General features: G+C 38.9%; 17 non-coding genes across 17 annotated transcripts; 11 read left to right on the top strand and 6 right to left on the bottom strand.

Annotated features, from left to right (window-relative positions):
* The first annotated feature begins 1,882 nt into the window (after window positions 1-1,882).
* On the top strand, window positions 1,883-1,954 carry trnae-uuc (transfer RNA glutamic acid (anticodon UUC)). The gene has a single exon. It is a non-coding gene; the product is annotated as a tRNA-Glu (tRNA).
* A 119-nt stretch (window positions 1,955-2,073) lies between these two features.
* trnay-gua (transfer RNA tyrosine (anticodon GUA)) lies at window positions 2,074-2,160 on the top strand. The gene is given in 2 exon segments: window positions 2,074-2,110; window positions 2,125-2,160. It is a non-coding gene; the product is annotated as a tRNA-Tyr (tRNA).
* A 115-nt stretch (window positions 2,161-2,275) lies between these two features.
* On the bottom strand, window positions 2,276-2,347 carry trnae-cuc (transfer RNA glutamic acid (anticodon CUC)). Its single transcript has one exon. It is a non-coding gene; the product is annotated as a tRNA-Glu (tRNA).
* A 3,296-nt stretch (window positions 2,348-5,643) lies between these two features.
* On the top strand, window positions 5,644-5,715 carry trnae-uuc (transfer RNA glutamic acid (anticodon UUC)). Its single transcript has one exon. It is a non-coding gene; the product is annotated as a tRNA-Glu (tRNA).
* A 119-nt stretch (window positions 5,716-5,834) lies between these two features.
* trnay-gua (transfer RNA tyrosine (anticodon GUA)) lies at window positions 5,835-5,921 on the top strand. Its single transcript is given in 2 exon segments — window positions 5,835-5,871; window positions 5,886-5,921. It is a non-coding gene; the product is annotated as a tRNA-Tyr (tRNA).
* A 115-nt stretch (window positions 5,922-6,036) lies between these two features.
* On the bottom strand, window positions 6,037-6,108 carry trnae-cuc (transfer RNA glutamic acid (anticodon CUC)). Its single transcript has one exon. It is a non-coding gene; the product is annotated as a tRNA-Glu (tRNA).
* A 2,504-nt stretch (window positions 6,109-8,612) lies between these two features.
* Window positions 8,613-8,699, top strand: trnay-gua (transfer RNA tyrosine (anticodon GUA)). Its single transcript is given in 2 exon segments — window positions 8,613-8,649; window positions 8,664-8,699. It is a non-coding gene; the product is annotated as a tRNA-Tyr (tRNA).
* A 115-nt stretch (window positions 8,700-8,814) lies between these two features.
* On the bottom strand, window positions 8,815-8,886 carry trnae-cuc (transfer RNA glutamic acid (anticodon CUC)). Its single transcript has one exon. It is a non-coding gene; the product is annotated as a tRNA-Glu (tRNA).
* Window positions 8,887-10,605: 1,719 nt separating this feature from the next.
* trnae-uuc (transfer RNA glutamic acid (anticodon UUC)) lies at window positions 10,606-10,677 on the top strand. Its single transcript has one exon. It is a non-coding gene; the product is annotated as a tRNA-Glu (tRNA).
* Window positions 10,678-10,796: 119 nt separating this feature from the next.
* Window positions 10,797-10,883, top strand: trnay-gua (transfer RNA tyrosine (anticodon GUA)). The gene is given in 2 exon segments: window positions 10,797-10,833; window positions 10,848-10,883. It is a non-coding gene; the product is annotated as a tRNA-Tyr (tRNA).
* Window positions 10,884-10,998: 115 nt separating this feature from the next.
* Window positions 10,999-11,070, bottom strand: trnae-cuc (transfer RNA glutamic acid (anticodon CUC)). Its single transcript has one exon. It is a non-coding gene; the product is annotated as a tRNA-Glu (tRNA).
* Window positions 11,071-14,366: 3,296 nt separating this feature from the next.
* Window positions 14,367-14,438, top strand: trnae-uuc (transfer RNA glutamic acid (anticodon UUC)). The gene has a single exon. It is a non-coding gene; the product is annotated as a tRNA-Glu (tRNA).
* Window positions 14,439-14,557: 119 nt separating this feature from the next.
* Window positions 14,558-14,644, top strand: trnay-gua (transfer RNA tyrosine (anticodon GUA)). Its single transcript is given in 2 exon segments — window positions 14,558-14,594; window positions 14,609-14,644. It is a non-coding gene; the product is annotated as a tRNA-Tyr (tRNA).
* A 115-nt stretch (window positions 14,645-14,759) lies between these two features.
* trnae-cuc (transfer RNA glutamic acid (anticodon CUC)) lies at window positions 14,760-14,831 on the bottom strand. The gene has a single exon. It is a non-coding gene; the product is annotated as a tRNA-Glu (tRNA).
* Window positions 14,832-18,127: 3,296 nt separating this feature from the next.
* On the top strand, window positions 18,128-18,199 carry trnae-uuc (transfer RNA glutamic acid (anticodon UUC)). Its single transcript has one exon. It is a non-coding gene; the product is annotated as a tRNA-Glu (tRNA).
* A 119-nt stretch (window positions 18,200-18,318) lies between these two features.
* Window positions 18,319-18,405, top strand: trnay-gua (transfer RNA tyrosine (anticodon GUA)). The gene is given in 2 exon segments: window positions 18,319-18,355; window positions 18,370-18,405. It is a non-coding gene; the product is annotated as a tRNA-Tyr (tRNA).
* A 115-nt stretch (window positions 18,406-18,520) lies between these two features.
* Window positions 18,521-18,592, bottom strand: trnae-cuc (transfer RNA glutamic acid (anticodon CUC)). The gene has a single exon. It is a non-coding gene; the product is annotated as a tRNA-Glu (tRNA).
* Between the last annotated feature and the right edge of the window lie 3,205 nt (window positions 18,593-21,797).

Below are 21,797 nucleotides of genomic sequence, written 5' to 3'. Positions count from 1 at the left end.
GGGACACCCTTCCTGACTATTACCATGGATGAGGTGTAATTATCTACAGCAACACATTGAGTTCTATCCGATAAATAATTTTTAAACCAACTCACAGCCGAATTATCGAGGCCAACACTTTTAAGCCTCCGTAACAGTAAAACATGATCCACTAAGTCAAACGCTTTTGTCAAATAAAAAAATAAGGCAGCACAATGTTGTCTATTATCGAGAGCAGTAATTAAATCATGTAGTAGCTGTTATCGTACTATGGCCCGCTCTAAATCCTGACTGAAATGCGTTGTAAATATCATGACTAAGTAGATATTCTTTCATTTGATCATTTATAATAGATTCAAAAACTTTTGCTAAAACCGGTAATTTAGAAATCGGACGATAATTATTCAAATCGGAAGGATCGCCTCCTTTTAATAAAGGCATAACCATAGCCGATTTCCAAGATGGTGGAATTACATTAGTGGATAGACTCAAATTAAAAATCGATGCAATAGGTTCGGCAATAATATCTGCTGACAATTTTTAAAAAATTGGTTCAATTTGGTCAGACCCACCTGATTTCTTACAGTCTAAATTTCGGAGTAGTTTACGAACTTGGGACGGCAATACAGGGGCAAAAGAAAATAAATCTGATTCACTATTAGTCAACTCATCAGTTCTCTGTTCATCAAGGACCAAGGAATTGTCTGTTATCAAACCAGCTGAAATAAAATTACTATTAAACGTATTAACAATATCAGCCTTGTCTGTAATCAATCTTTGATTCAATTTTAAAACTTTTGGAAGATTAGTGGATGTATTTGATCCTATAAAAGATTTCGTTAATTTCCAAAATTTAGAAGGACAATTCATGTTATCATTAATCAGGTTTAAATAATACTGACTCTTCGAACTTTATATTAATTTTGTACACTTATTTCGTAATAATCTATATTGAGACCAGTCCTCCTCACCATTTGTTTTCTTTGCTTTAGACCAAGCCACGTTTCTTTGCTTAATAAGATTAGAGACGGATTGATTGAACCAAATATTATTTCTACCTCTCACCCGAAATCTACGTAAAGGAGCATGTTTATCACAAATTTCTAGAAAGATAGATTTGAAATAATCCCAAGCATCAACCACATCAGGTATAATTGAAACCAACTGTAAATCACTATTATATAGATCATGCAAAAAAGCCTGTACATTAAAATTTTTAAATTGACGTTTAAGATTTGAATTGAGAATTGAGATCCCCAACATGTGAGGCCTCCATCTTGAAGGTTTTTGTAGCAGGCCCCTCATCTGACCCCTTCCTGATGTTGGGTCCAGGTCTGTTAATAGCATGAGAAAAAGTAGATGTCATCACAGGCCTCTGCCCAGTCGAAAACCAACAGGTGGCGTGTAAGCTCACGGACACCTGATCAGGGGGCCAGTGATGCAATGGATAAAGCGTCTGACTACGGATCAGAAGATTCTAGGTTCGACTCCCGGCTGGCTCGCTCTGCCTCGTTTACTATGCTGTCAGCCCTTAGCCGTTTTATTAACCCATAGTTTTTGTTATTATTATTATTGGATTGATTGAGAAATATTAAAAATTGACAGTCCAACAATAGGCTGCTTTGTCAGTAGGATAACGGTTACCATACAATACTATGCGTCTTTTAAAATGCATTGCATGAGTACTGTCACAAGGACATTGCTTTACGACCAGTTTGTACTGTCTATTATACCATCGCAAGAATGGGAGGAAACTGAGCCCCTCATGAGGCAAATGAGAGCTCCCTCTGTTGAGCCTGATGAAATTGAATTCAGTAAACAATCCCTTCGGATCATTCCCATGTTCTTAAAGGGGACGGTCACACACTAGAAGTAAAAGGGTCTGCTCCAGGCATAAGGAAGATCCCATATGGTCTAGCGGTCAGGATTCCTGGTTTTCACCCAGGCGGCCCGGGTTCGACTCCCGGTATGGGAAGATCGGGTTGTCTTTGCACCACTTAATCGAAACAACCAGCATGTATCTCTGTAGCAGTTTTAGCCAGTGGCGGAGATTAAGCAACCTGATATGTTGAGGTTCTGTCCCCAATCAGTGTGCCTTCGATAGCTCAGCTGGAAGAGCGGAGGACTGTAGGTGGCAAGTTGGCAATCCTTAGGTCGCTGGTTCAACTCCGGCTCGAAGGAGTTCTTTTTCACACATAAACTTTTCCTTGGCCCTGCTTCTCGACGAGGGTGTTAGCGCTTGAGTTCGTATTTCGCCATTTTACAATCACGGCCGCCGGTGGTGGGCAAAAACTCATTCCCTGACCGGGAATCGAACCCGGGCCGCGGCGGTGAGAGCGCCGAATCCTAACCACTAGACCACCAGGGAAAGTCTGCTGACGACTTGCCCTCAAGCCTGGCTGTGGCCTTTACCCGATTTTGCAGCAAGACCACTAATACTTGTATTTTACTCCAGGAGAGGAGACGTCACCGACCCTGGCAAACTGACAAACTGTCACAGACTGTGTAGGAATATCCTAACAACACCACAACTTGCCATGAAAACAAAAACAATAAGATCGCCAACCTGCATCTCGAAGGTTTTTAAAGCAGTTTTTTGCAGACGTCTGTGGCCCTGGATCCCAGTTCTTCCACTGAGAAACTGTCACAGGCTCTGTAGTAATATCCTAACAACACCACAACTTAACATGTATTTTATTTTATTTCCTTTATTTTTCCAGGAAGGTCCCATTGAGATTAAAAGAAATCCCTTCCTCCAGGGAGTCCTGGCCAAGATGGCCACACTACAAATCACACACAAACACATATAAAACATTCCAGAAAGTCAGGGCACAACATTCATCATAAATCAAGTAAAACAACAGCATGATTCAATCATTGTATGCTGCAGTAAAAAATTTTAATACATTCAAAGGAGGAATTGTTTCAGGAGGGACAGTAGCTTCAAATTCATTCCACAGCCATGGAGCATAGTAGGAGAAAGATGATTTACCATGCTCTGAATGTACCCTAGGTACTACTAATTTAATCCCATTAGATGATCTAGTGCTATAGTTCTTTCTACATAAACATAGAAGACTAGTAATGTAATTTGGAAGTCTACCCATCAATGTCTTTACAATAAATTCTAACATATGGGATTTCCTTCTTTGATATAAAGAGGACCAACCCAAATAGTTGTGCAGCAAACAATGATGAGTACGTGAACAAGAATTTGTTATAAAACGCAGTGCAGCATGATAAACGCCATCCAGCCTTTTCAATAAATATGTAGACGCATGCATGTAAACAACATCACCATAGTCTAAAATAGGTAAAATAGTACTCTGTATTATTCTCTTTCTAGCTATAAAGGAAAAACATTTTTTTTCCCGAAAAAGAAAACCCAGTCTTGGTTTAAGCCTTTTCACCAAGTAATTAATGTGAACATCAAAGGCTAACTTCTCATCGAGCCATATTCCTACATATTTATAAGTTGGTACTCTTTCTATATGTAAACCCTCAATAGTCAGAATAGGCATAACAGTAGACATAGAACGGCTACGTGTAAAAAGAATATACTTCGTTTTATTTACATTTAAAACTAATTTTAGTTTCAACAAAGTAAGCTGAAAAGTATAAAAAGAATCCTTAAGAATTTCAATAGCCTGAGACACAGAGGATGCAGTGGAGTAAATAATTGTATCGTCAGCATAAAAATGTAGCTTTGCGGATTGTATTCTCTGCCCCAATTCATTAATAAAAATAGAAAAAAGAAATGGTGCCAATAAAGAACCTTGCGGGACACCCTTCCTGACTATTACCATGGATGAGGTGTAATTATCTACAGCAACACATTGAGTTCTATCCGATAAATAATTTTTAAACCAACTCACAGCCGAATTATCGAGGCCAACACTTTTAAGCCTCCGTAACAGTAAAACATGATCCACTAAGTCAAACGCTTTTGTCAAATAAAAAAATAAGGCAGCACAATGTTGTCTATTATCGAGAGCAGTAATTAAATCATGTAGTAGCTGTTATCGTACTATGGCCCGCTCTAAATCCTGACTGAAATGCGTTGTAAATATCATGACTAAGTAGATATTCTTTCATTTGATCATTTATAATAGATTCAAAAACTTTTGCTAAAACCGGTAATTTAGAAATCGGACGATAATTATTCAAATCGGAAGGATCGCCTCCTTTTAATAAAGGCATAACCATAGCCGATTTCCAAGATGGTGGAATTACATTAGTGGATTGAGACTCAAATTAAAAATCGATGCAATAGGTTCGGCAATAATATCTGCTGACAATTTTTAAAAAATTGGTTCAATTTGGTCAGACCCACCTGATTTCTTACAGTCTAAATTTCGGAGTAGTTTACGAACTTGGGACGGCAATACAGGGGCAAAAGAAAATAAATCTGATTCACTATTAGTCAACTCATCAGTTCTCTGTTCATCAAGGACCAAGGAATTGTCTGTTATCAAACCAGCTGAAATAAAATTACTATTAAACGTATTAACAATATCAGCCTTGTCTGTAATCAATCTTTGATTCAATTTTAAAACTTTTGGAAGATTAGTGGATGTATTTGATCCTATAAAAGATTTCGTTAATTTCCAAAATTTAGAAGGACAATTCATGTTATCATTAATCAGGTTTAAATAATACTGACTCTTCGAACTTTATATTAATTTTGTACACTTATTTCGTAATAATCTATATTGAGACCAGTCCTCCTCACCATTTGTTTTCTTTGCTTTAGACCAAGCCACGTTTCTTTGCTTAATAAGATTAGAGACGGATTGATTGAACCAAATATTATTTCTACCTCTCACCCGAAATCTACGTAAAGGAGCATGTTTATCACAAATTTCTAGAAAGATAGATTTGAAATAATCCCAAGCATCAACCACATCAGGTATAATTGAAACCAACTGTAAATCACTATTATATAGATCATGCAAAAAAGCCTGTACATTAAAATTTTTAAATTGACGTTTAAGATTTGAATTGAGAATTGAGATCCCCAACATGTGAGGCCTCCATCTTGAAGGTTTTTGTAGCAGGCCCCTCATCTGACCCCTTCCTGATGTTGGGTCCAGGTCTGTTAATAGCATGAGAAAAAGTAGATGTCATCACAGGCCTCTGCCCAGTCGAAAACCAACAGGTGGCGTGTAAACTCACGGACACCTGATCAGGGGGCCAGTGGTGCAATGGATAAAGCGTCTGACTACGGATCAGAAGATTCTAGGTTCGACTCCTGGCTGGCTCGCTCTGCCTCGTTTACTATGCTGTCAGCCCTTAGCCGTTTTATTAACCCATAGTTTTTGTTATTATTATTATTGGATTGATTGAGAAATATTAAAAATTGACAGTCCAACAATAGGCTGCTTTGTCAGTAGGATAACGGTTACCATACAATACTATGCGTCTTTTAAAATGCATTGCATGAGTACTGTCACAAGGACATTGCTTTACGACCAGTTTGTACTGTCTATTATACCATCGCAAGAATGGGAGGAAACTGAGCCCCTCATGAGGCAAATGAGAGCTCCCTCTGTTGAGCCTGATGAAATTGAATTCAGTAAACAATCCCTTCGGATCATTCCCATGTTCTTAAAGGGGACGGTCACACACTAGAAGTAAAAGGGTCTGCTCCAGGCATAAGGAAGATCCCATATGGTCTAGCGGTCAGGATTCCTGGTTTTCACCCAGGCGGCCCGGGTTCGACTCCCGGTATGGGAAGATCGGGTTGTCTTTGCATCACTTAATCGAAACAACCAGCATGTATGTCTGTAGCAGTTTTAGCCAGTGGCGGAGATTCAGCAACCTGATATGTTGAGATTCTGTCCCCAATCAGTGTGCCTTCGATAGCTCAGCTGGAAGAGCGGAGGACTGTAGGTGGCAAGTTGGCAATCCTTAGGTCGCTGGTTCAACTCCGGCTCGAAGGAGTTCTTTTTCACACATAAACTTTTCCTTGGCCCTGCTTCTCGACGAGGGTGTTAGCGCTTGAGTTCGTATTTCGCCATTTTACAATCACGGCCGCCGGTGGTGGGCAAAAACTCATTCCCTGACCGGGAATCGAACCCGGGCCGCGGCGGTGAGAGCGCCGAATCCTAACCACTAGACCACCAGGGAAAGTCTGCTGACGACTTGCCCTCAAGCCTGGCTGTGGCCTTTACCCGATTTTGCAGCAAGACCACTAATACTTGTATTTTACTCCAGGAGAGGAGACGTCACCGACCCTGGCAAACTGACAAACTGTCACAGACTCTGTAGGAATATCCTAACAACACCACAACTTGCCATGAAAACAAAAACAATAAGATCGCCAACCTGCATCTCGAAGGTTTTTAAAGCAGTTTTTTGCAGACGTCTGTGGCCCTGGATCCCAGTTCTTCCACTGAGAAACTGTCACAGGCTCTGTAGTAATATCCTAACAACACCACAACTTAACATGTATTTTATTTTATTTCCTTTATTTTTCCAGGAAGGTCCCATTGAGATTAAAAGAAATCCCTTCCTCCAGGGAGTCCTGGCCAAGATGGCCACACTACAAATCACACACAAACACATATAAAACATTCCAGAAAGTCAGGGCACAACATTCATCATAAATCAAGTAAAACAACAGCATGATTCAATCATTGTATGCTGCAGTAAAAATTTTTAATACATTCAAAGGAGGAATTGTTTCAGGAGGGACAGTAGCTTGAAATTCATTCCACAGCCATGGAGCATAGTAGGAGAAAGATGATTTACCATGCTCTGAATGTACCCTAGGTACTACTAATTTAATCCCATTAGATGATCTAGTGCTATAGTTCTTTCTACATAAACATAGAAGACTAGTAATGTAATTTGGAAGTCTACCCATCAATGTCTTTACAATAAATTCTAACATATGGGATTTCCTTCTTTGATATAAAGAGGACCAACCCAAATAGTTGTGCAGCAAACAATGATGAGTACGTGAACAAGAATTTGTTATAAAACGCAGTGCAGCATGATAAACGCCATCCAGCCTTTTCAATAAATATTTAGACGCATGCATGTAAACAACATCACCATAGTCTAAAATAGGTAAAATAGTACTCTGTATTATTCTCTTTCTAGCTATAAAGGAAAAACATTTTTTTTCCCGAAAAAGAAAACCCAGTCTTGGTTTAAGCCTTTTCACCAAGTAATTAATGTGAACATCAAAGGCTAACTTCTCATCGAGCCATATTCCTACATATTTATAAGTTGGTACTCTTTCTATATGTAAACCCTCAATAGTCAGAATAGGCATAACAGTAGACATAGAACGGCTACGTGTAAAAAGAATATACTTCGTTTTATTTACATTTAAAACTAATTTTAGTTTCAACAAAGTAAGCTGAAAAGTATAAAAAGAATCCTTAAGAATTTCAATAGCCTGAGACACAGAGGATGCAGTGGAGTAAATAATTGTATCGTCAGCATAAAAATGTAGCTTTGCGGATTGTATTCTCTGCCCCAATTCATTAATAAAAATAGAAAAAAGAAATGGTGCCAATAAAGAACCTTGCGGGACACCCTTCCTGACTATTACCATGGATGAGGTGTAATTATCTACAGCAACACATTGAGTTCTATCCGATAAATAATTTTTAAACCAACTCACAGCCGAATTATCGAGGCCAACACTTTTAAGCCTCCGTAACAGTAAAACATGATCCACTAAGTCAAACGCTTTTGTCAAATAAAAAAATAAGGCAGCACAATGTTGTCTATTATCGAGAGCAGTAATTAAATCATGTAGTAGCTGTTATCGTACTATGGCCCGCTCTAAATCCTGACTGAAATGCGTTGTAAATATCATGACTAAGTAGATATTCTTTCATTTGATCATTTATAATAGATTCAAAAACTTTTGCTAAAACCGGTAATTTAGAAATCGGACGATAATTATTCAAATCGGAAGGATCGCCTCCTTTTAATAAAGGCATAACCATAGCCGATTTCCAAGATGGTGGAATTACATTAGTGGATAGACTCAAATTAAAAATCGATGCAATAGGTTCGGCAATAATATCTGCTGACAATTTTTAAAAAATTGGTTCAATTTGGTCAGACCCACCTGATTTCTTACAGTCTAAATTTCGGAGTAGTTTACGAACTTGGGACGGCAATACAGGGGCAAAAGAAAATAAATCTGATTCACTATTAGTCAACTCATCAGTTCTCTGTTCATCAAGGACCAAGGAATTGTCTGTTATCAAACCAGCTGAAATAAAATTACTATTAAACGTATTAACAATATCAGCCTTGTCTGTAATCAATCTTTGATTCAATTTTAAAACTTTTGGAAGATTAGTGGATGTATTTGATCCTATAAAAGATTTCGTTAATTTCCAAAATTTAGAAGGACAATTCATGTTATCATTAATCAGGTTTAAATAATACTGACTCTTCGAACTTTATATTAATTTTGTACACTTATTTCGTAATAATCTATATTGAGACCAGTCCTCCTCACCATTTGTTTTCTTTGCTTTAGACCAAGCCACGTTTCTTTGCTTAATAAGATTAGAGACGGATTGATTGAACCAAATATTATTTCTACCTCTCACCCGAAATCAGCAACCTGATATGTTGAGGTTCTGTCCCCAATCAGTGTGCCTTCGATAGCTCAGTTGGAAGAGCGGAGGACTGTAGGTGGCAAGTTGGCAATCCTTAGGTCGCTGGTTCAACTCCGGCTCGAAGGAGTTCTTTTTCACACATAAACTTTTCCTTGGCCCTGCTTCTCGACGAGGGTGTTAGCGCTTGAGTTCGTATTTCGCCATTTTACAATCACGGCCGCCGGTGGTGGGCAAAAACTCATTCCCTGACCGGGAATCGAACCCGGGCCGCGGCGGTGAGAGCGCCGAATCCTAACCACTAGACCACCAGGGAAAGTCTGCTGACGACTTGCCCTCAAGCCTGGCTGTGGCCTTTACCCGATTTTGCAGCAAGACCACTAATACTTGTATTTTACTCCAGGAGAGGAGACGTCACCGACCCTGGCAAACTGACAAACTGTCACAGACTCTGTAGGAATATCCTAACAACACCACAACTTGCCATGAAAACAAAAACAATAAGATCGCCAACCTGCATCTCGAAGGTTTTTAAAGCAGTTTTTTGCAGACGTCTGTGGCCCTGGATCCCAGTTCTTCCACTGAGAAACTGTCACAGGCTCTGTAGTAATATCCTAACAACACCACAACTTAACATGTATTTTATTTTATTTCCTTTATTTTTCCAGGAAGGTCCCATTGAGATTAAAAGAAATCCCTTCCTCCAGGGAGTCCTGGCCAAGATGGCCACACTACAAATCACACACAAACACATATAAAACATTCCAGAAAGTCAGGGCACAACATTCATCATAAATCAAGTAAAACAACAGCATGATTCAATCATTGTATGCTGCAGTAAAAATTTTTAATACATTCAAAGGAGGAATTGTTTCAGGAGGGACAGTAGCTTGAAATTCATTCCACAGCCATGGAGCATAGTAGGAGAAAGATGATTTACCATGCTCTGAATGTACCCTAGGTACTACTAATTTAATCCCATTAGATGATCTAGTGCTATAGTTCTTTCTACATAAACATAGAAGACTAGTAATGTAATTTGGAAGTCTACCCATCAATGTCTTTACAATAAATTCTAACATATGGGATTTCCTTCTTTGATATAAAGAGGACCAACCCAAATAGTTGTGCAGCAAACAATGATGAGTACGTGAACAAGAATTTGTTATAAAACGCAGTGCAGCATGATTCTACTCTTAGAAATCTACGTAAAGGAGCATGTTTATCACAAATTTCTAGAAAGATAGATTTGAAATAATCCCAAGCATCAACCACATCAGGTATAATTGAAACCAACTGTAAATCACTATTATATAGATCATGCAAAAAAGCCTGTACATTAAAATTTTTAAATTGACGTTTAAGATTTGAATTGAGAATTGAGATCCCCAACATGTGAGGCCTCCATCTTGAAGGTTTTTGTAGCAGGCCCCTCATCTGACCCCTTCCTGATGTTGGGTCCAGGTCTGTTAATAGCATGAGAAAAAGTAGATGTCATCACAGGCCTCTGCCCAGTCGAAAACCAACAGGTGGCGTGTAAGCTCACGGACACCTGATCAGGGGGCCAGTGGTGCAATGGATAAAGCGTCTGACTACGGATCAGAAGATTCTAGGTTCGACTCCTGGCTGGCTCGCTCTGCCTCGTTTACTATGCTGTCAGCCCTTAGCCGTTTTATTAACCCATAGTTTTTGTTATTATTATTATTGGATTGATTGAGAAATATTAAAAATTGACAGTCCAACAATAGGCTGCTTTGTCAGTAGGATAACGGTTACCATACAATACTATGCGTCTTTTAAAATGCATTGCATGAGTACTGTCACAAGGACATTGCTTTACGACCAGTTTGTACTGTCTATTATACCATCGCAAGAATGGGAGGAAACTGAGCCCCTCATGAGGCAAATGAGAGCTCCCTCTGTTGAGCCTGATGAAATTGAATTCAGTAAACAATCCCTTCGGATCATTCCCATGTTCTTAAAGGGGACGGTCACACACTAGAAGTAAAAGGGTCTGCTCCAGGCATAAGGAAGATCCCATATGGTCTAGCGGTCAGGATTCCTGGTTTTCACCCAGGCGGCCCGGGTTCGACTCCCGGTATGGGAAGATCGGGTTGTCTTTGCACCACTTAATCGAAACAACCAGCATGTATGTCTGTAGCAGTTTTAGCCAGTGGCGGAGATTCAGCAACCTGATATGTTGAGGTTCTGTCCCCAATCAGTGTGCCTTCGATAGCTCAGCTGGAAGAGCGGAGGACTGTAGGTGGCAAGTTGGCAATCCTTAGGTCGCTGGTTCAACTCCGGCTCGAAGGAGTTCTTTTTCACACATAAACTTTTCCTTGGCCCTGCTTCTCGACGAGGGTGTTAGCGCTTGAGTTCGTATTTCGCCATTTTACAATCACGGCCGCCGGTGGTGGGCAAAAACTCATTCCCTGACCGGGAATCGAACCCGGGCCGCGGCGGTGAGAGCGCCGAATCCTAACCACTAGACCACCAGGGAAAGTCTGCTGACGACTTGCCCTCAAGCCTGGCTGTGGCCTTTACCCGATTTTGCAGCAAGACCACTAATACTTGTATTTTACTCCAGGAGAGGAGACGTCACCGACCCTGGCAAACTGACAAACTGTCACAGACTCTGTAGGAATATCCTAACAACACCACAACTTGCCATGAAAACAAAAACAATAAGATCGCCAACCTGCATCTCGAAGGTTTTTAAAGCAGTTTTTTGCAGACGTCTGTGGCCCTGGATCCCAGTTCTTCCACTGAGAAACTGTCACAGGCTCTGTAGTAATATCCTAACAACACCACAACTTAACATGTATTTTATTTTATTTCCTTTATTTTTCCAGGAAGGTCCCATTGAGATTAAAAGAAATCCCTTCCTCCAGGGAGTCCTGGCCAAGATGGCCACACTACAAATCACACACAAACACATATAAAACATTCCAGAAAGTCAGGGCACAACATTCATCATAAATCAAGTAAAACAACAGCATGATTCAATCATTGTATGCTGCAGTAAAAATTTTTAATACATTCAAAGGAGGAATTGTTTCAGGAGGGACAGTAGCTTCAAATTCATTCCACAGCCATGGAGCATAGTAGGAGAAAGATGATTTACCATGCTCTGAATGTACCCTAGGTACTACTAATTTAATCCCATTAGATGATCTAGTGCTATAGTTCTTTCTACATAAACATAGAAGACTAGTAATGTAATTTGGAAGTCTACCCATCAATGTCTTTACAATAAATTCTAACATATGGGATTTCCTTCTTTGATATAAAGAGGGCCAACCCAAATAGTTGTGCAGCAAACAATGATGAGTACGTGAACAAGAATTTGTTATAAAACGCAGTGCAGCATGATAAACGCCATCCAGCCTTTTCAATAAATATGTAGACGCATGCATGTAAACAACATCACCATAGTCTAAAATAGGTAAAATAGTACTCTGTATTATTCTCTTTCTAGCTATAAAGGAAAAACATTTTTTTTCCCGAAAAAGAAAACCCAGTCTTGGTTTAAGCCTTTTCACCAAGTAATTAATGTGAACATCAAAGGCTAACTTCTCATCGAGCCATATTCCTACATATTTATAAGTTGGTACTCTTTCTATATGTAAACCCTCAATAGTCAGAATAGGCATAACAGTAGACATAGAACGGCTACGTGTAAAAAGAATATACTTCGTTTTATTTACATTTAAAACTAATTTTAGTTTCAACAAAGTAAGCTGAAAAGTATAAAAAGAATCCTTAAGAATTTCAATAGCCTGAGACACAGAGGATGCAGTGGAGTAAATAATTGTATCGTCAGCATAAAAATGTAGCTTTGCGGATTGTATTCTCTGCCCCAATTCATTAATAAAAATAGAAAAAAGAAATGGTGCCAATAAAGAACCTTGCGGGACACCCTTCCTGACTATTACCATGGATGAGGTGTAATTATCTACAGCAACACATTGAGTTCTATCCGATAAATAATTTTTAAACCAACTCACAGCCGAATTATCGAGGCCAACACTTTTAAGCCTCCGTAACAGTAAAACATGATCCACTAAGTCAAACGCTTTTGTCAAATAAAAAAATAAGGCAGCACAATGTTGTCTATTATCGAGAGCAGTAATTAAATCATGTAGTAGCTGTTATCGTACTATGGCCCGCTCTAAATCCTGACTGAAATGCGTTGTAAATATCATGACTAAGTAGATATTCTTTCATTTGATCATTTATAATAGATTCAAAAACTTTTGCTAAAACCGGTAATTTAGAAATCGGACGATAATTATTCAAATCGGAAGGATCGCCTCCTTTTAATAAAGGCATAACCATAGCCGATTTCCAAGATGGTGGAATTACATTAGTGGATTGAGACTCAAATTAAAAATCGATGCAATAGGTTCGGCAATAATATCTGCTGACAATTTTTAAAAAATTGGTTCAATTTGGTCAGACCCACCTGATTTCTTACAGTCTAAATTTCGGAGTAGTTTACGAACTTGGGACGGCAATACAGGGGCAAAAGAAAATAAATCTGATTCACTATTAGTCAACTCATCAGTTCTCTGTTCATCAAGGACCAAGGAATTGTCTGTTATCAAACCAGCTGAAATAAAATTACTATTAAACGTATTAACAATATCAGCCTTGTCTGTAATCAATCTTTGATTCAATTTTAAAACTTTTGGAAGATTAGTGGATGTATTTGATCCTATAAAAGATTTCGTTAATTTCCAAAATTTAGAAGGACAATTCATGTTATCATTAATCAGGTTTAAATAATACTGACTCTTCGAACTTTATATTAATTTTGTACACTTATTTCGTAATAATCTATATTGAGACCAGTCCTCCTCACCATTTGTTTTCTTTGCTTTAGACCAAGCCACGTTTCTTTGCTTAATAAGATTAGAGACGGATTGATTGAACCAAATATTATTTCTACCTCTCACCCGAAATCTACGTAAAGGAGCATGTTTATCACAAATTTCTAGAAAGATAGATTTGAAATAATCCCAAGCATCAACCACATCAGGTATAATTGAAACCAACTGTAAATCACTATTATATAGATCATGCAAAAAAGCCTGTACATTAAAATTTTTAAATTGACGTTTAAGATTTGAATTGAGAATTGAGATCCCCAACATGTGAGGCCTCCATCTTGAAGGTTTTTGTAGCAGGCCCCTCATCTGACCCCTTCCTGATGTTGGGTCCAGGTCTGTTAATAGCATGAGAAAAAGTAGATGTCATCACAGGCCTCTGCCCAGTCGAAAACCAACAGGTGGCGTGTAAGCTCACGGACACCTGATCAGGGGGCCAGTGATGCAATGGATAAAGCGTCTGACTACGGATCAGAAGATTCTAGGTTCGACTCCCGGCTGGCTCGCTCTGCCTCGTTTACTATGCTGTCAGCCCTTAGCCGTTTTATTAACCCATAGTTTTTGTTATTATTATTATTGGATTGATTGAGAAATATTAAAAATTGACAGTCCAACAATAGGCTGCTTTGTCAGTAGGATAACGGTTACCATACAATACTATGCGTCTTTTAAAATGCATTGCATGAGTACTGTCACAAGGACATTGCTTTACGACCAGTTTGTACTGTCTATTATACCATCGCAAGAATGGGAGGAAACTGAGCCCCTCATGAGGCAAATGAGAGCTCCCTCTGTTGAGCCTGATGAAATTGAATTCAGTAAACAATCCCTTCGGATCATTCCCATGTTCTTAAAGGGGACGGTCACACACTAGAAGTAAAAGGGTCTGCTCCAGGCATAAGGAAGATCCCATATGGTCTAGCGGTCAGGATTCCTGGTTTTCACCCAGGCGGCCCGGGTTCGACTCCCGGTATGGGAAGATCGGGTTGTCTTTGCACCACTTAATCGAAACAACCAGCATGTATCTCTGTAGCAGTTTTAGCCAGTGGCGGAGATTAAGCAACCTGATATGTTGAGGTTCTGTCCCCAATCAGTGTGCCTTCGATAGCTCAGCTGGAAGAGCGGAGGACTGTAGGTGGCAAGTTGGCAATCCTTAGGTCGCTGGTTCAACTCCGGCTCGAAGGAGTTCTTTTTCACACATAAACTTTTCCTTGGCCCTGCTTCTCGACGAGGGTGTTAGCGCTTGAGTTCGTATTTCGCCATTTTACAATCACGGCCGCCGGTGGTGGGCAAAAACTCATTCCCTGACCGGGAATCGAACCCGGGCCGCGGCGGTGAGAGCGCCGAATCCTAACCACTAGACCACCAGGGAAAGTCTGCTGACGACTTGCCCTCAAGCCTGGCTGTGGCCTTTACCCGATTTTGCAGCAAGACCACTAATACTTGTATTTTACTCCAGGAGAGGAGACGTCACCGACCCTGGCAAACTGACAAACTGTCACAGACTGTGTAGGAATATCCTAACAACACCACAACTTGCCATGAAAACAAAAACAATAAGATCGCCAACCTGCATCTCGAAGGTTTTTAAAGCAGTTTTTTGCAGACGTCTGTGGCCCTGGATCCCAGTTCTTCCACTGAGAAACTGTCACAGGCTCTGTAGTAATATCCTAACAACACCACAACTTAACATGTATTTTATTTTATTTCCTTTATTTTTCCAGGAAGGTCCCATTGAGATTAAAAGAAATCCCTTCCTCCAGGGAGTCCTGGCCAAGATGGCCACACTACAAATCACACACAAACACATATAAAACATTCCAGAAAGTCAGGGCACAACATTCATCATAAATCAAGTAAAACAACAGCATGATTCAATCATTGTATGCTGCAGTAAAAAATTTTAATACATTCAAAGGAGGAATTGTTTCAGGAGGGACAGTAGCTTCAAATTCATTCCACAGCCATGGAGCATAGTAGGAGAAAGATGATTTACCATGCTCTGAATGTACCCTAGGTACTACTAATTTAATCCCATTAGATGATCTAGTGCTATAGTTCTTTCTACATAAACATAGAAGACTAGTAATGTAATTTGGAAGTCTACCCATCAATGTCTTTACAATAAATTCTAACATATGGGATTTCCTTCTTTGATATAAAGAGGACCAACCCAAATAGTTGTGCAGCAAACAATGATGAGTACGTGAACAAGAATTTGTTATAAAACGCAGTGCAGCATGATAAACGCCATCCAGCCTTTTCAATAAATATGTAGACGCATGCATGTAAACAACATCACCATAGTCTAAAATAGGTAAAATAGTACTCTGTATTATTCTCTTTCTAGCTATAAAGGAAAAACATTTTTTTTCCCGAAAAAGAAAACCCAGTCTTGGTTTAAGCCTTTTCACCAAGTAATTAATGTGAACATCAAAGGCTAACTTCTCATCGAGCCATATTCCTACATATTTATAAGTTGGTACTCTTTCTATATGTAAACCCTCAACAGTCAGAATAGGCATAACAGTAGACATAGAACGGCTACGTGTAAAAAGAATATACTTCGTTTTATTTACATTTAAAACTAATTTTAGTTTCAACAAAGTAAGCTGAAAAGTATAAAAAGAATCCTTAAGAATTTCAATAGCCTGAGACACAGAGGATGCAGTGGAGTAAATAATTGTATCGTCAGCATAAAAATGTAGCTTTGCGGATTGTATTCTCTGCCCCAATTCATTAATAAAAATAGAAAAAAGAAATGGTGCCAATAAAGAACCTTGCGGGACACCCTTCCTGACTATTACCATGGATGAGGTGTAATTATCTACAGCAACACATTGAGTTCTATCCGATAAATAATTTTTAAACCAACTCACAGCCGAATTATCGAGGCCAACACTTTTAAGCCTCCGTAACAGTAAAACATGATCCACTAAGTCAAACGCTTTTGTCAAATAAAAAAATAAGGCAGCACAATGTTGTCTATTATCGAGAGCAGTAATTAAATCATGTAGTAGCTGTTATCGTACTATGGCCCGCTCTAAATCCTGACTGAAATGCGTTGTAAATATCATGACTAAGTAGATATTCTTTCATTTGATCATTTATAATAGATTCAAAAACTTTTGCTAAAACCGGTAATTTAGAAATCGGACGATAATTATTCAAATCGGAAGGATCGCCTCCTTTTAATAAAGGCATAACCATAGCCGATTTCCAAGATGGTGGAATTACATTAGTGGATTGAGACTCAAATTAAAAATCGATGCAATAGGTTCGGCAATAATATCTGCTGACAATTTTTAAAAAATTGGTTCAATTTGGTCAGACCCACCTGATTTCTTACAGTCTAAATTTCGGAGTAGTTTACGAACTTGGGACGGCAATACAGGGGCAAAAGAAAATAAATCTGATTCACTATTAGTCAACTCATCAGTTCTCTGTTCATCAAGGACCAAGGAATTGTCTGTTATCAAACCAGCTGAAATAAAATTACTATTAAACGTATTAACAATATCAGCCTTGTCTGTAATCAATCTTTGATTCAATTTTAAAACTTTTGGAAGATTAGTGGATGTATTTGATCCTATAAAAGATTTCGTTAATTTCCAAAATTTAGAAGGACAATTCATGTTATCATTAATCAGGTTTAAATAATACTGACTCTTCGAACTTTATATTAATTTTGTACACTTATTTCGTAATAATCTATATTGAGACCAGTCCTCCTCACCATTTGTTTTCTTTGCTTTAGACCAAGCCACGTTTCTTTGCTTAATAAGATTAGAGACGGATTGATTGAACCAAATATTATTTCTACCTCTCACCCGAAATCTACGTAAAGGAGCATGTTTATCACAAATTTCTAGAAAGATAGATTTGAAATAATCCCAAGCATCAACCACATCAGGTATAATTGAAACCAACTGTAAATCACTATTATATAGATCATGCAAAAAAGCCTGTACATTAAAATTTTTAAATTGACGTTTAAGATTTGAATTGAGAATTGAGATCCCCAACATGTGAGGCCTCCATCTTGAAGGTTTTTGTAGCAGGCCCCTCATCTGACCCCTTCCTGATGTTGGGTCCAGGTCTGTTAATAGCATGAGAAAAAGTAGATGTCATCACAGGCCTCTGCCCAGTCGAAAACCAACAGGTGGCGTGTAAGCTCACGGACACCTGATCAGGGGGCCAGTGGTGCAATGGATAAAGCGTCTGACTACGGATCAGAAGATTCTAGGTTCGACTCCTGGCTGGCTCGCTCTGCCTCGTTTACTATGCTGTCAGCCCTTAGCCGTTTTATTAACCCATAGTTTTTGTTATTATTATTATTGGATTGATTGAGAAATATTAAAAATTGACAGTCCAACAATAGGCTGCTTTGTCAGTAGGATAACGGTTACCATACAATACTATGCGTCTTTTAAAATGCATTGCATGAGTACTGTCACAAGGACATTGCTTTACGACCAGTTTGTACTGTCTATTATACCATCGCAAGAATGGGAGGAAACTGAGCCCCTCATGAGGCAAATGAGAGCTCCCTCTGTTGAGCCTGATGAAATTGAATTCAGTAAACAATCCCTTCGGATCATTCCCATGTTCTTAAAGGGGACGGTCACACACTAGAAGTAAAAGGGTCTGCTCCAGGCATAAGGAAGATCCCATATGGTCTAGCGGTCAGGATTCCTGGTTTTCACCCAGGCGGCCCGGGTTCGACTCCCGGTATGGGAAGATCGGGTTGTCTTTGCATCACTTAATCGAAACAACCAGCATGTATGTCTGTAGCAGTTTTAGCCAGTGGCGGAGATTCAGCAACCTGATATGTTGAGGTTCTGTCCCCAATCAGTGTGCCTTCGATAGCTCAGCTGGAAGAGCGGAGGACTGTAGGTGGCAAGTTGGCAATCCTTAGGTCGCTGGTTCAACTCCGGCTCGAAGGAGTTCTTTTTCACACATAAACTTTTCCTTGGCCCTGCTTCTCGACGAGGGTGTTAGCGCTTGAGTTCATATTTCGCCATTTTACAATCACGACCGCCGGTTGTGGGCAAAAACTCATTCCCTGACCGGGAATTGAACCCGGGCCGCGGCGGTGAGAGCGCCGAATCCTAACCACTAGACCACCAGGGAAAGTCTGCTGACGACTTGCCCTCAAGCCTGGCTGTGGCCTTTACCCGATTTTGCAGCAAGACCACTAATACTTGTATTTTACTCCAGGAGAGGAGACGTCACCGACCCTGGCAAACTGACAAACTGTCACAGACTCTGTAGGAATATCCTAACAACACCACAACTTGCCATGAAAACAAAAACAATAAGATCGCCAACCTGCATCTCGAAGGTTTTTAAAGCAGTTTTTTGCAGACGTCTGTGGCCCGGGATCCCAGTTCTTCCACTGAGAAACTGTCACAGGCTCTGTAGTAATATCCTAACAACACCACAACTTAACATGTATTTTATTTTATTTCCTTTATTTTTCCAGGAAGGTCCCATTGAGATTAAAAGAAATCCCTTCCTCCAGGGAGTCCTGGCCAAGATGGCCACACTACAAATCACACACAAACACATATAAAACATTCCAGAAAGTCAGGGCACAACATTCATCATAAATCAAGTAAAACAACAGCATGATTCAATCATTGTATGCTGCAGTAAAAATTTTTAATACATTCAAAGGAGGAATTGTTTCAGGAGGGACAGTAGCTTGAAATTCATTCCACAGCCATGGAGCATAGTAGGAGAAAGATGATTTACCATGCTCTGAATGTACCCTAGGTACTACTAATTTAATCCCATTAGATGATCTAGTGCTATAGTTCTTTCTACATAAACATAGAAGACTAGTAATGTAATTTGGAAGTCTACCCATCAATGTCTTTACAATAAATTCTAACATATGGGATTTCCTTCTTTGATATAAAGAGGACCAACCCAAATAGTTGTGCAGCAAACAATGATGAGTACGTGAACAAGAATTTGTTATAAAACGCAGTGCAGCATGATAAACGCCATCCAGCCTTTTCAATAAATATGTAGACGCATGCATGTAAACAACATCACCATAGTCTAAAATAGGTAAAATAGTACTCTGTATTATTCTCTTTCTAGCTATAAAGGAAAAACATTTTTTTTCCCGAAAAAGAAAACCCAGTCTTGGTTTAAGCCTTTTCACCAAGTAATTAATGTGAACATCAAAGGCTAACTTCTCATCGAGCCATATTCCTACATATTTATAAGTTGGTACTCTTTCTATATGTAAACCCTCAATAGTCAGAATAGGCATAACAGTAGACATAGAACGGCTACGTGTAAAAAGAATATACTTCGTTTTATTTACATTTAAAACTAATTTTAGTTTCAACAAAGTAAGCTGAAAAGTATAAAAAGAATCCTTAAGAATTTCAATAGCCTGAGACACAGAGGATGCAGTGGAGTAAATAATTGTATCGTCAGCATAAAAATGTAGCTTTGCGGATTGTATTCTCTGCCCCAATTCATTAATAAAAATAGAAAAAAGAAATGGTGCCAATAAAGAACCTTGCGGGACACCCTTCCTGACTATTACCATGGATGAGGTGTAATTATCTACAGCAACACATTGAGTTCTATCCGATAAATAATTTTTAAACCAACTCACAGCCGAATTATCGAGGCCAACACTTTTAAGCCTCCGTAACAGTAAAACATGATCCACTAAGTCAAACGCTTTTGTCAAATAAAAAAATAAGGCAGCACAATGTTGTCTATTATCGAGAGCAGTAATTAAATCATGTAGTAGCTGTTATCGTACTATGGCCCGCTCTAAATCCTGACTGAAATGCGTTGTAAATATCATGACTAAGTAGATATTCTTTCATTTGATCATTTATAATAGATTCAAAAACTTTTGCTAAAACCGGTAATTTAGAAATCGGACGATAATTATTCAAATCGGAAGGATCGCCTCCTTTTAATAAAGGCATAACCATAGCCGATTTCCAAGATGGTGGAATTACATTAGTGGATTGAGACTCAAATTAAAAATCGATGCAATAGGTTCGGCAATAATATCTGCTGACAATTTTTAAAAAATTGGTTCAATTTGGTCAGACCCACCTGATTTCTTACAGTCTAAATTTCGGAGTAGTTTACGAACTTGGGACGGCAATACAGGGGCAAAAGAAAATAAATCTGATTCACTATTAGTCAACTCATCAGTTCTCTGTTCATCAAGGACCAAGGAATTGTCTGTTATCAAACCAGCTGAAATAAAATTACTATTAAACGTATTAACAATATCAGCCTTGTCTGTAATCAATCTTTGATTCAATTTTAAAACTTTTGGAAGATTAGTGGATGTATTTGATCCTATAAAAGATTTCGTTAATTTCCAAAATTTAGAAGGACAATTCATGTTATCATTAATCAGGTTTAAATAATACTGACTCTTCGAACTTTATATTAATTTTGTACACTTATTTCGTAATAATCTATATTGAGACCAGTCCTCCTCACCATTTGTTTTCTTTGCTTTAGACCAAGCCACGTTTCTTTGCTTAATAAGATTAGAGACGGATTGATTGAACCAAATATTATTTCTACCTCTCACCCGAAATCTACGTAAAGGAGCATGTTTATCACAAATTTCTAGAAAGATAGATTTGAAATAATCCCAAGCATCAACCACATCAGGTATAATTGAAACCAACTGTAAATCACTATTATATAGATCATGCAAAAAAGCCTGTACATTAAAATTTTTAAATTGACGTTTAAGATTTGAATTGAGAATTGAGATCCCCAACATGTGAGGCCTCCATCTTGAAGGTTTTTGTAGCAGGCCCCTCATCTGACCCCTTCCTGATGTTGGGTCCAGGTCTGTTAATAGCATGAGAAAAAGTAGATGTCATCACAGGCCTCTGCCCAGTCGAAAACCAACAGGTGGCGTGTAAACTCACGGACACCTGATCAGGGGGCCAGTGGTGCAATGGATAAAGCGTCTGACTACGGATCAGAAGATTCTAGGTTCGACTCCTGGCTGGCTCGCTCTGCCTCGTTTACTATGCTGTCAGCCCTTAGCCGTTTTATTAACCCATAGTTTTTGTTATTATTATTATTGGATTGATTGAGAAATATTAAAAATTGACAGTCCAACAATAGGCTGCTTTGTCAGTAGGATAACGGTTACCATACAATACTATGCGTCTTTTAAAATGCATTGCATGAGTACTGTCACAAGGACATTGCTTTACGACCAGTTTGTACTGTCTATTATACCATCGCAAGAATGGGAGGAAACTGAGCCCCTCATGAGGCAAATGAGAGCTCCCTCTGTTGAGCCTGATGAAATTGAATT

This window comes from Siphateles boraxobius, unplaced genomic scaffold (assembly GCF_051911475.1).
Source record: "Siphateles boraxobius isolate OS27281-9 unplaced genomic scaffold, OSU_SipBor_1 77, whole genome shotgun sequence".
Lineage (NCBI taxonomy): Eukaryota > Metazoa > Chordata > Actinopteri > Cypriniformes > Leuciscidae > Siphateles > Siphateles boraxobius.
The sequence above is the reverse complement of the archived record's forward strand: the minus strand, read 5'-3'. Positions and strand labels throughout refer to the sequence as shown.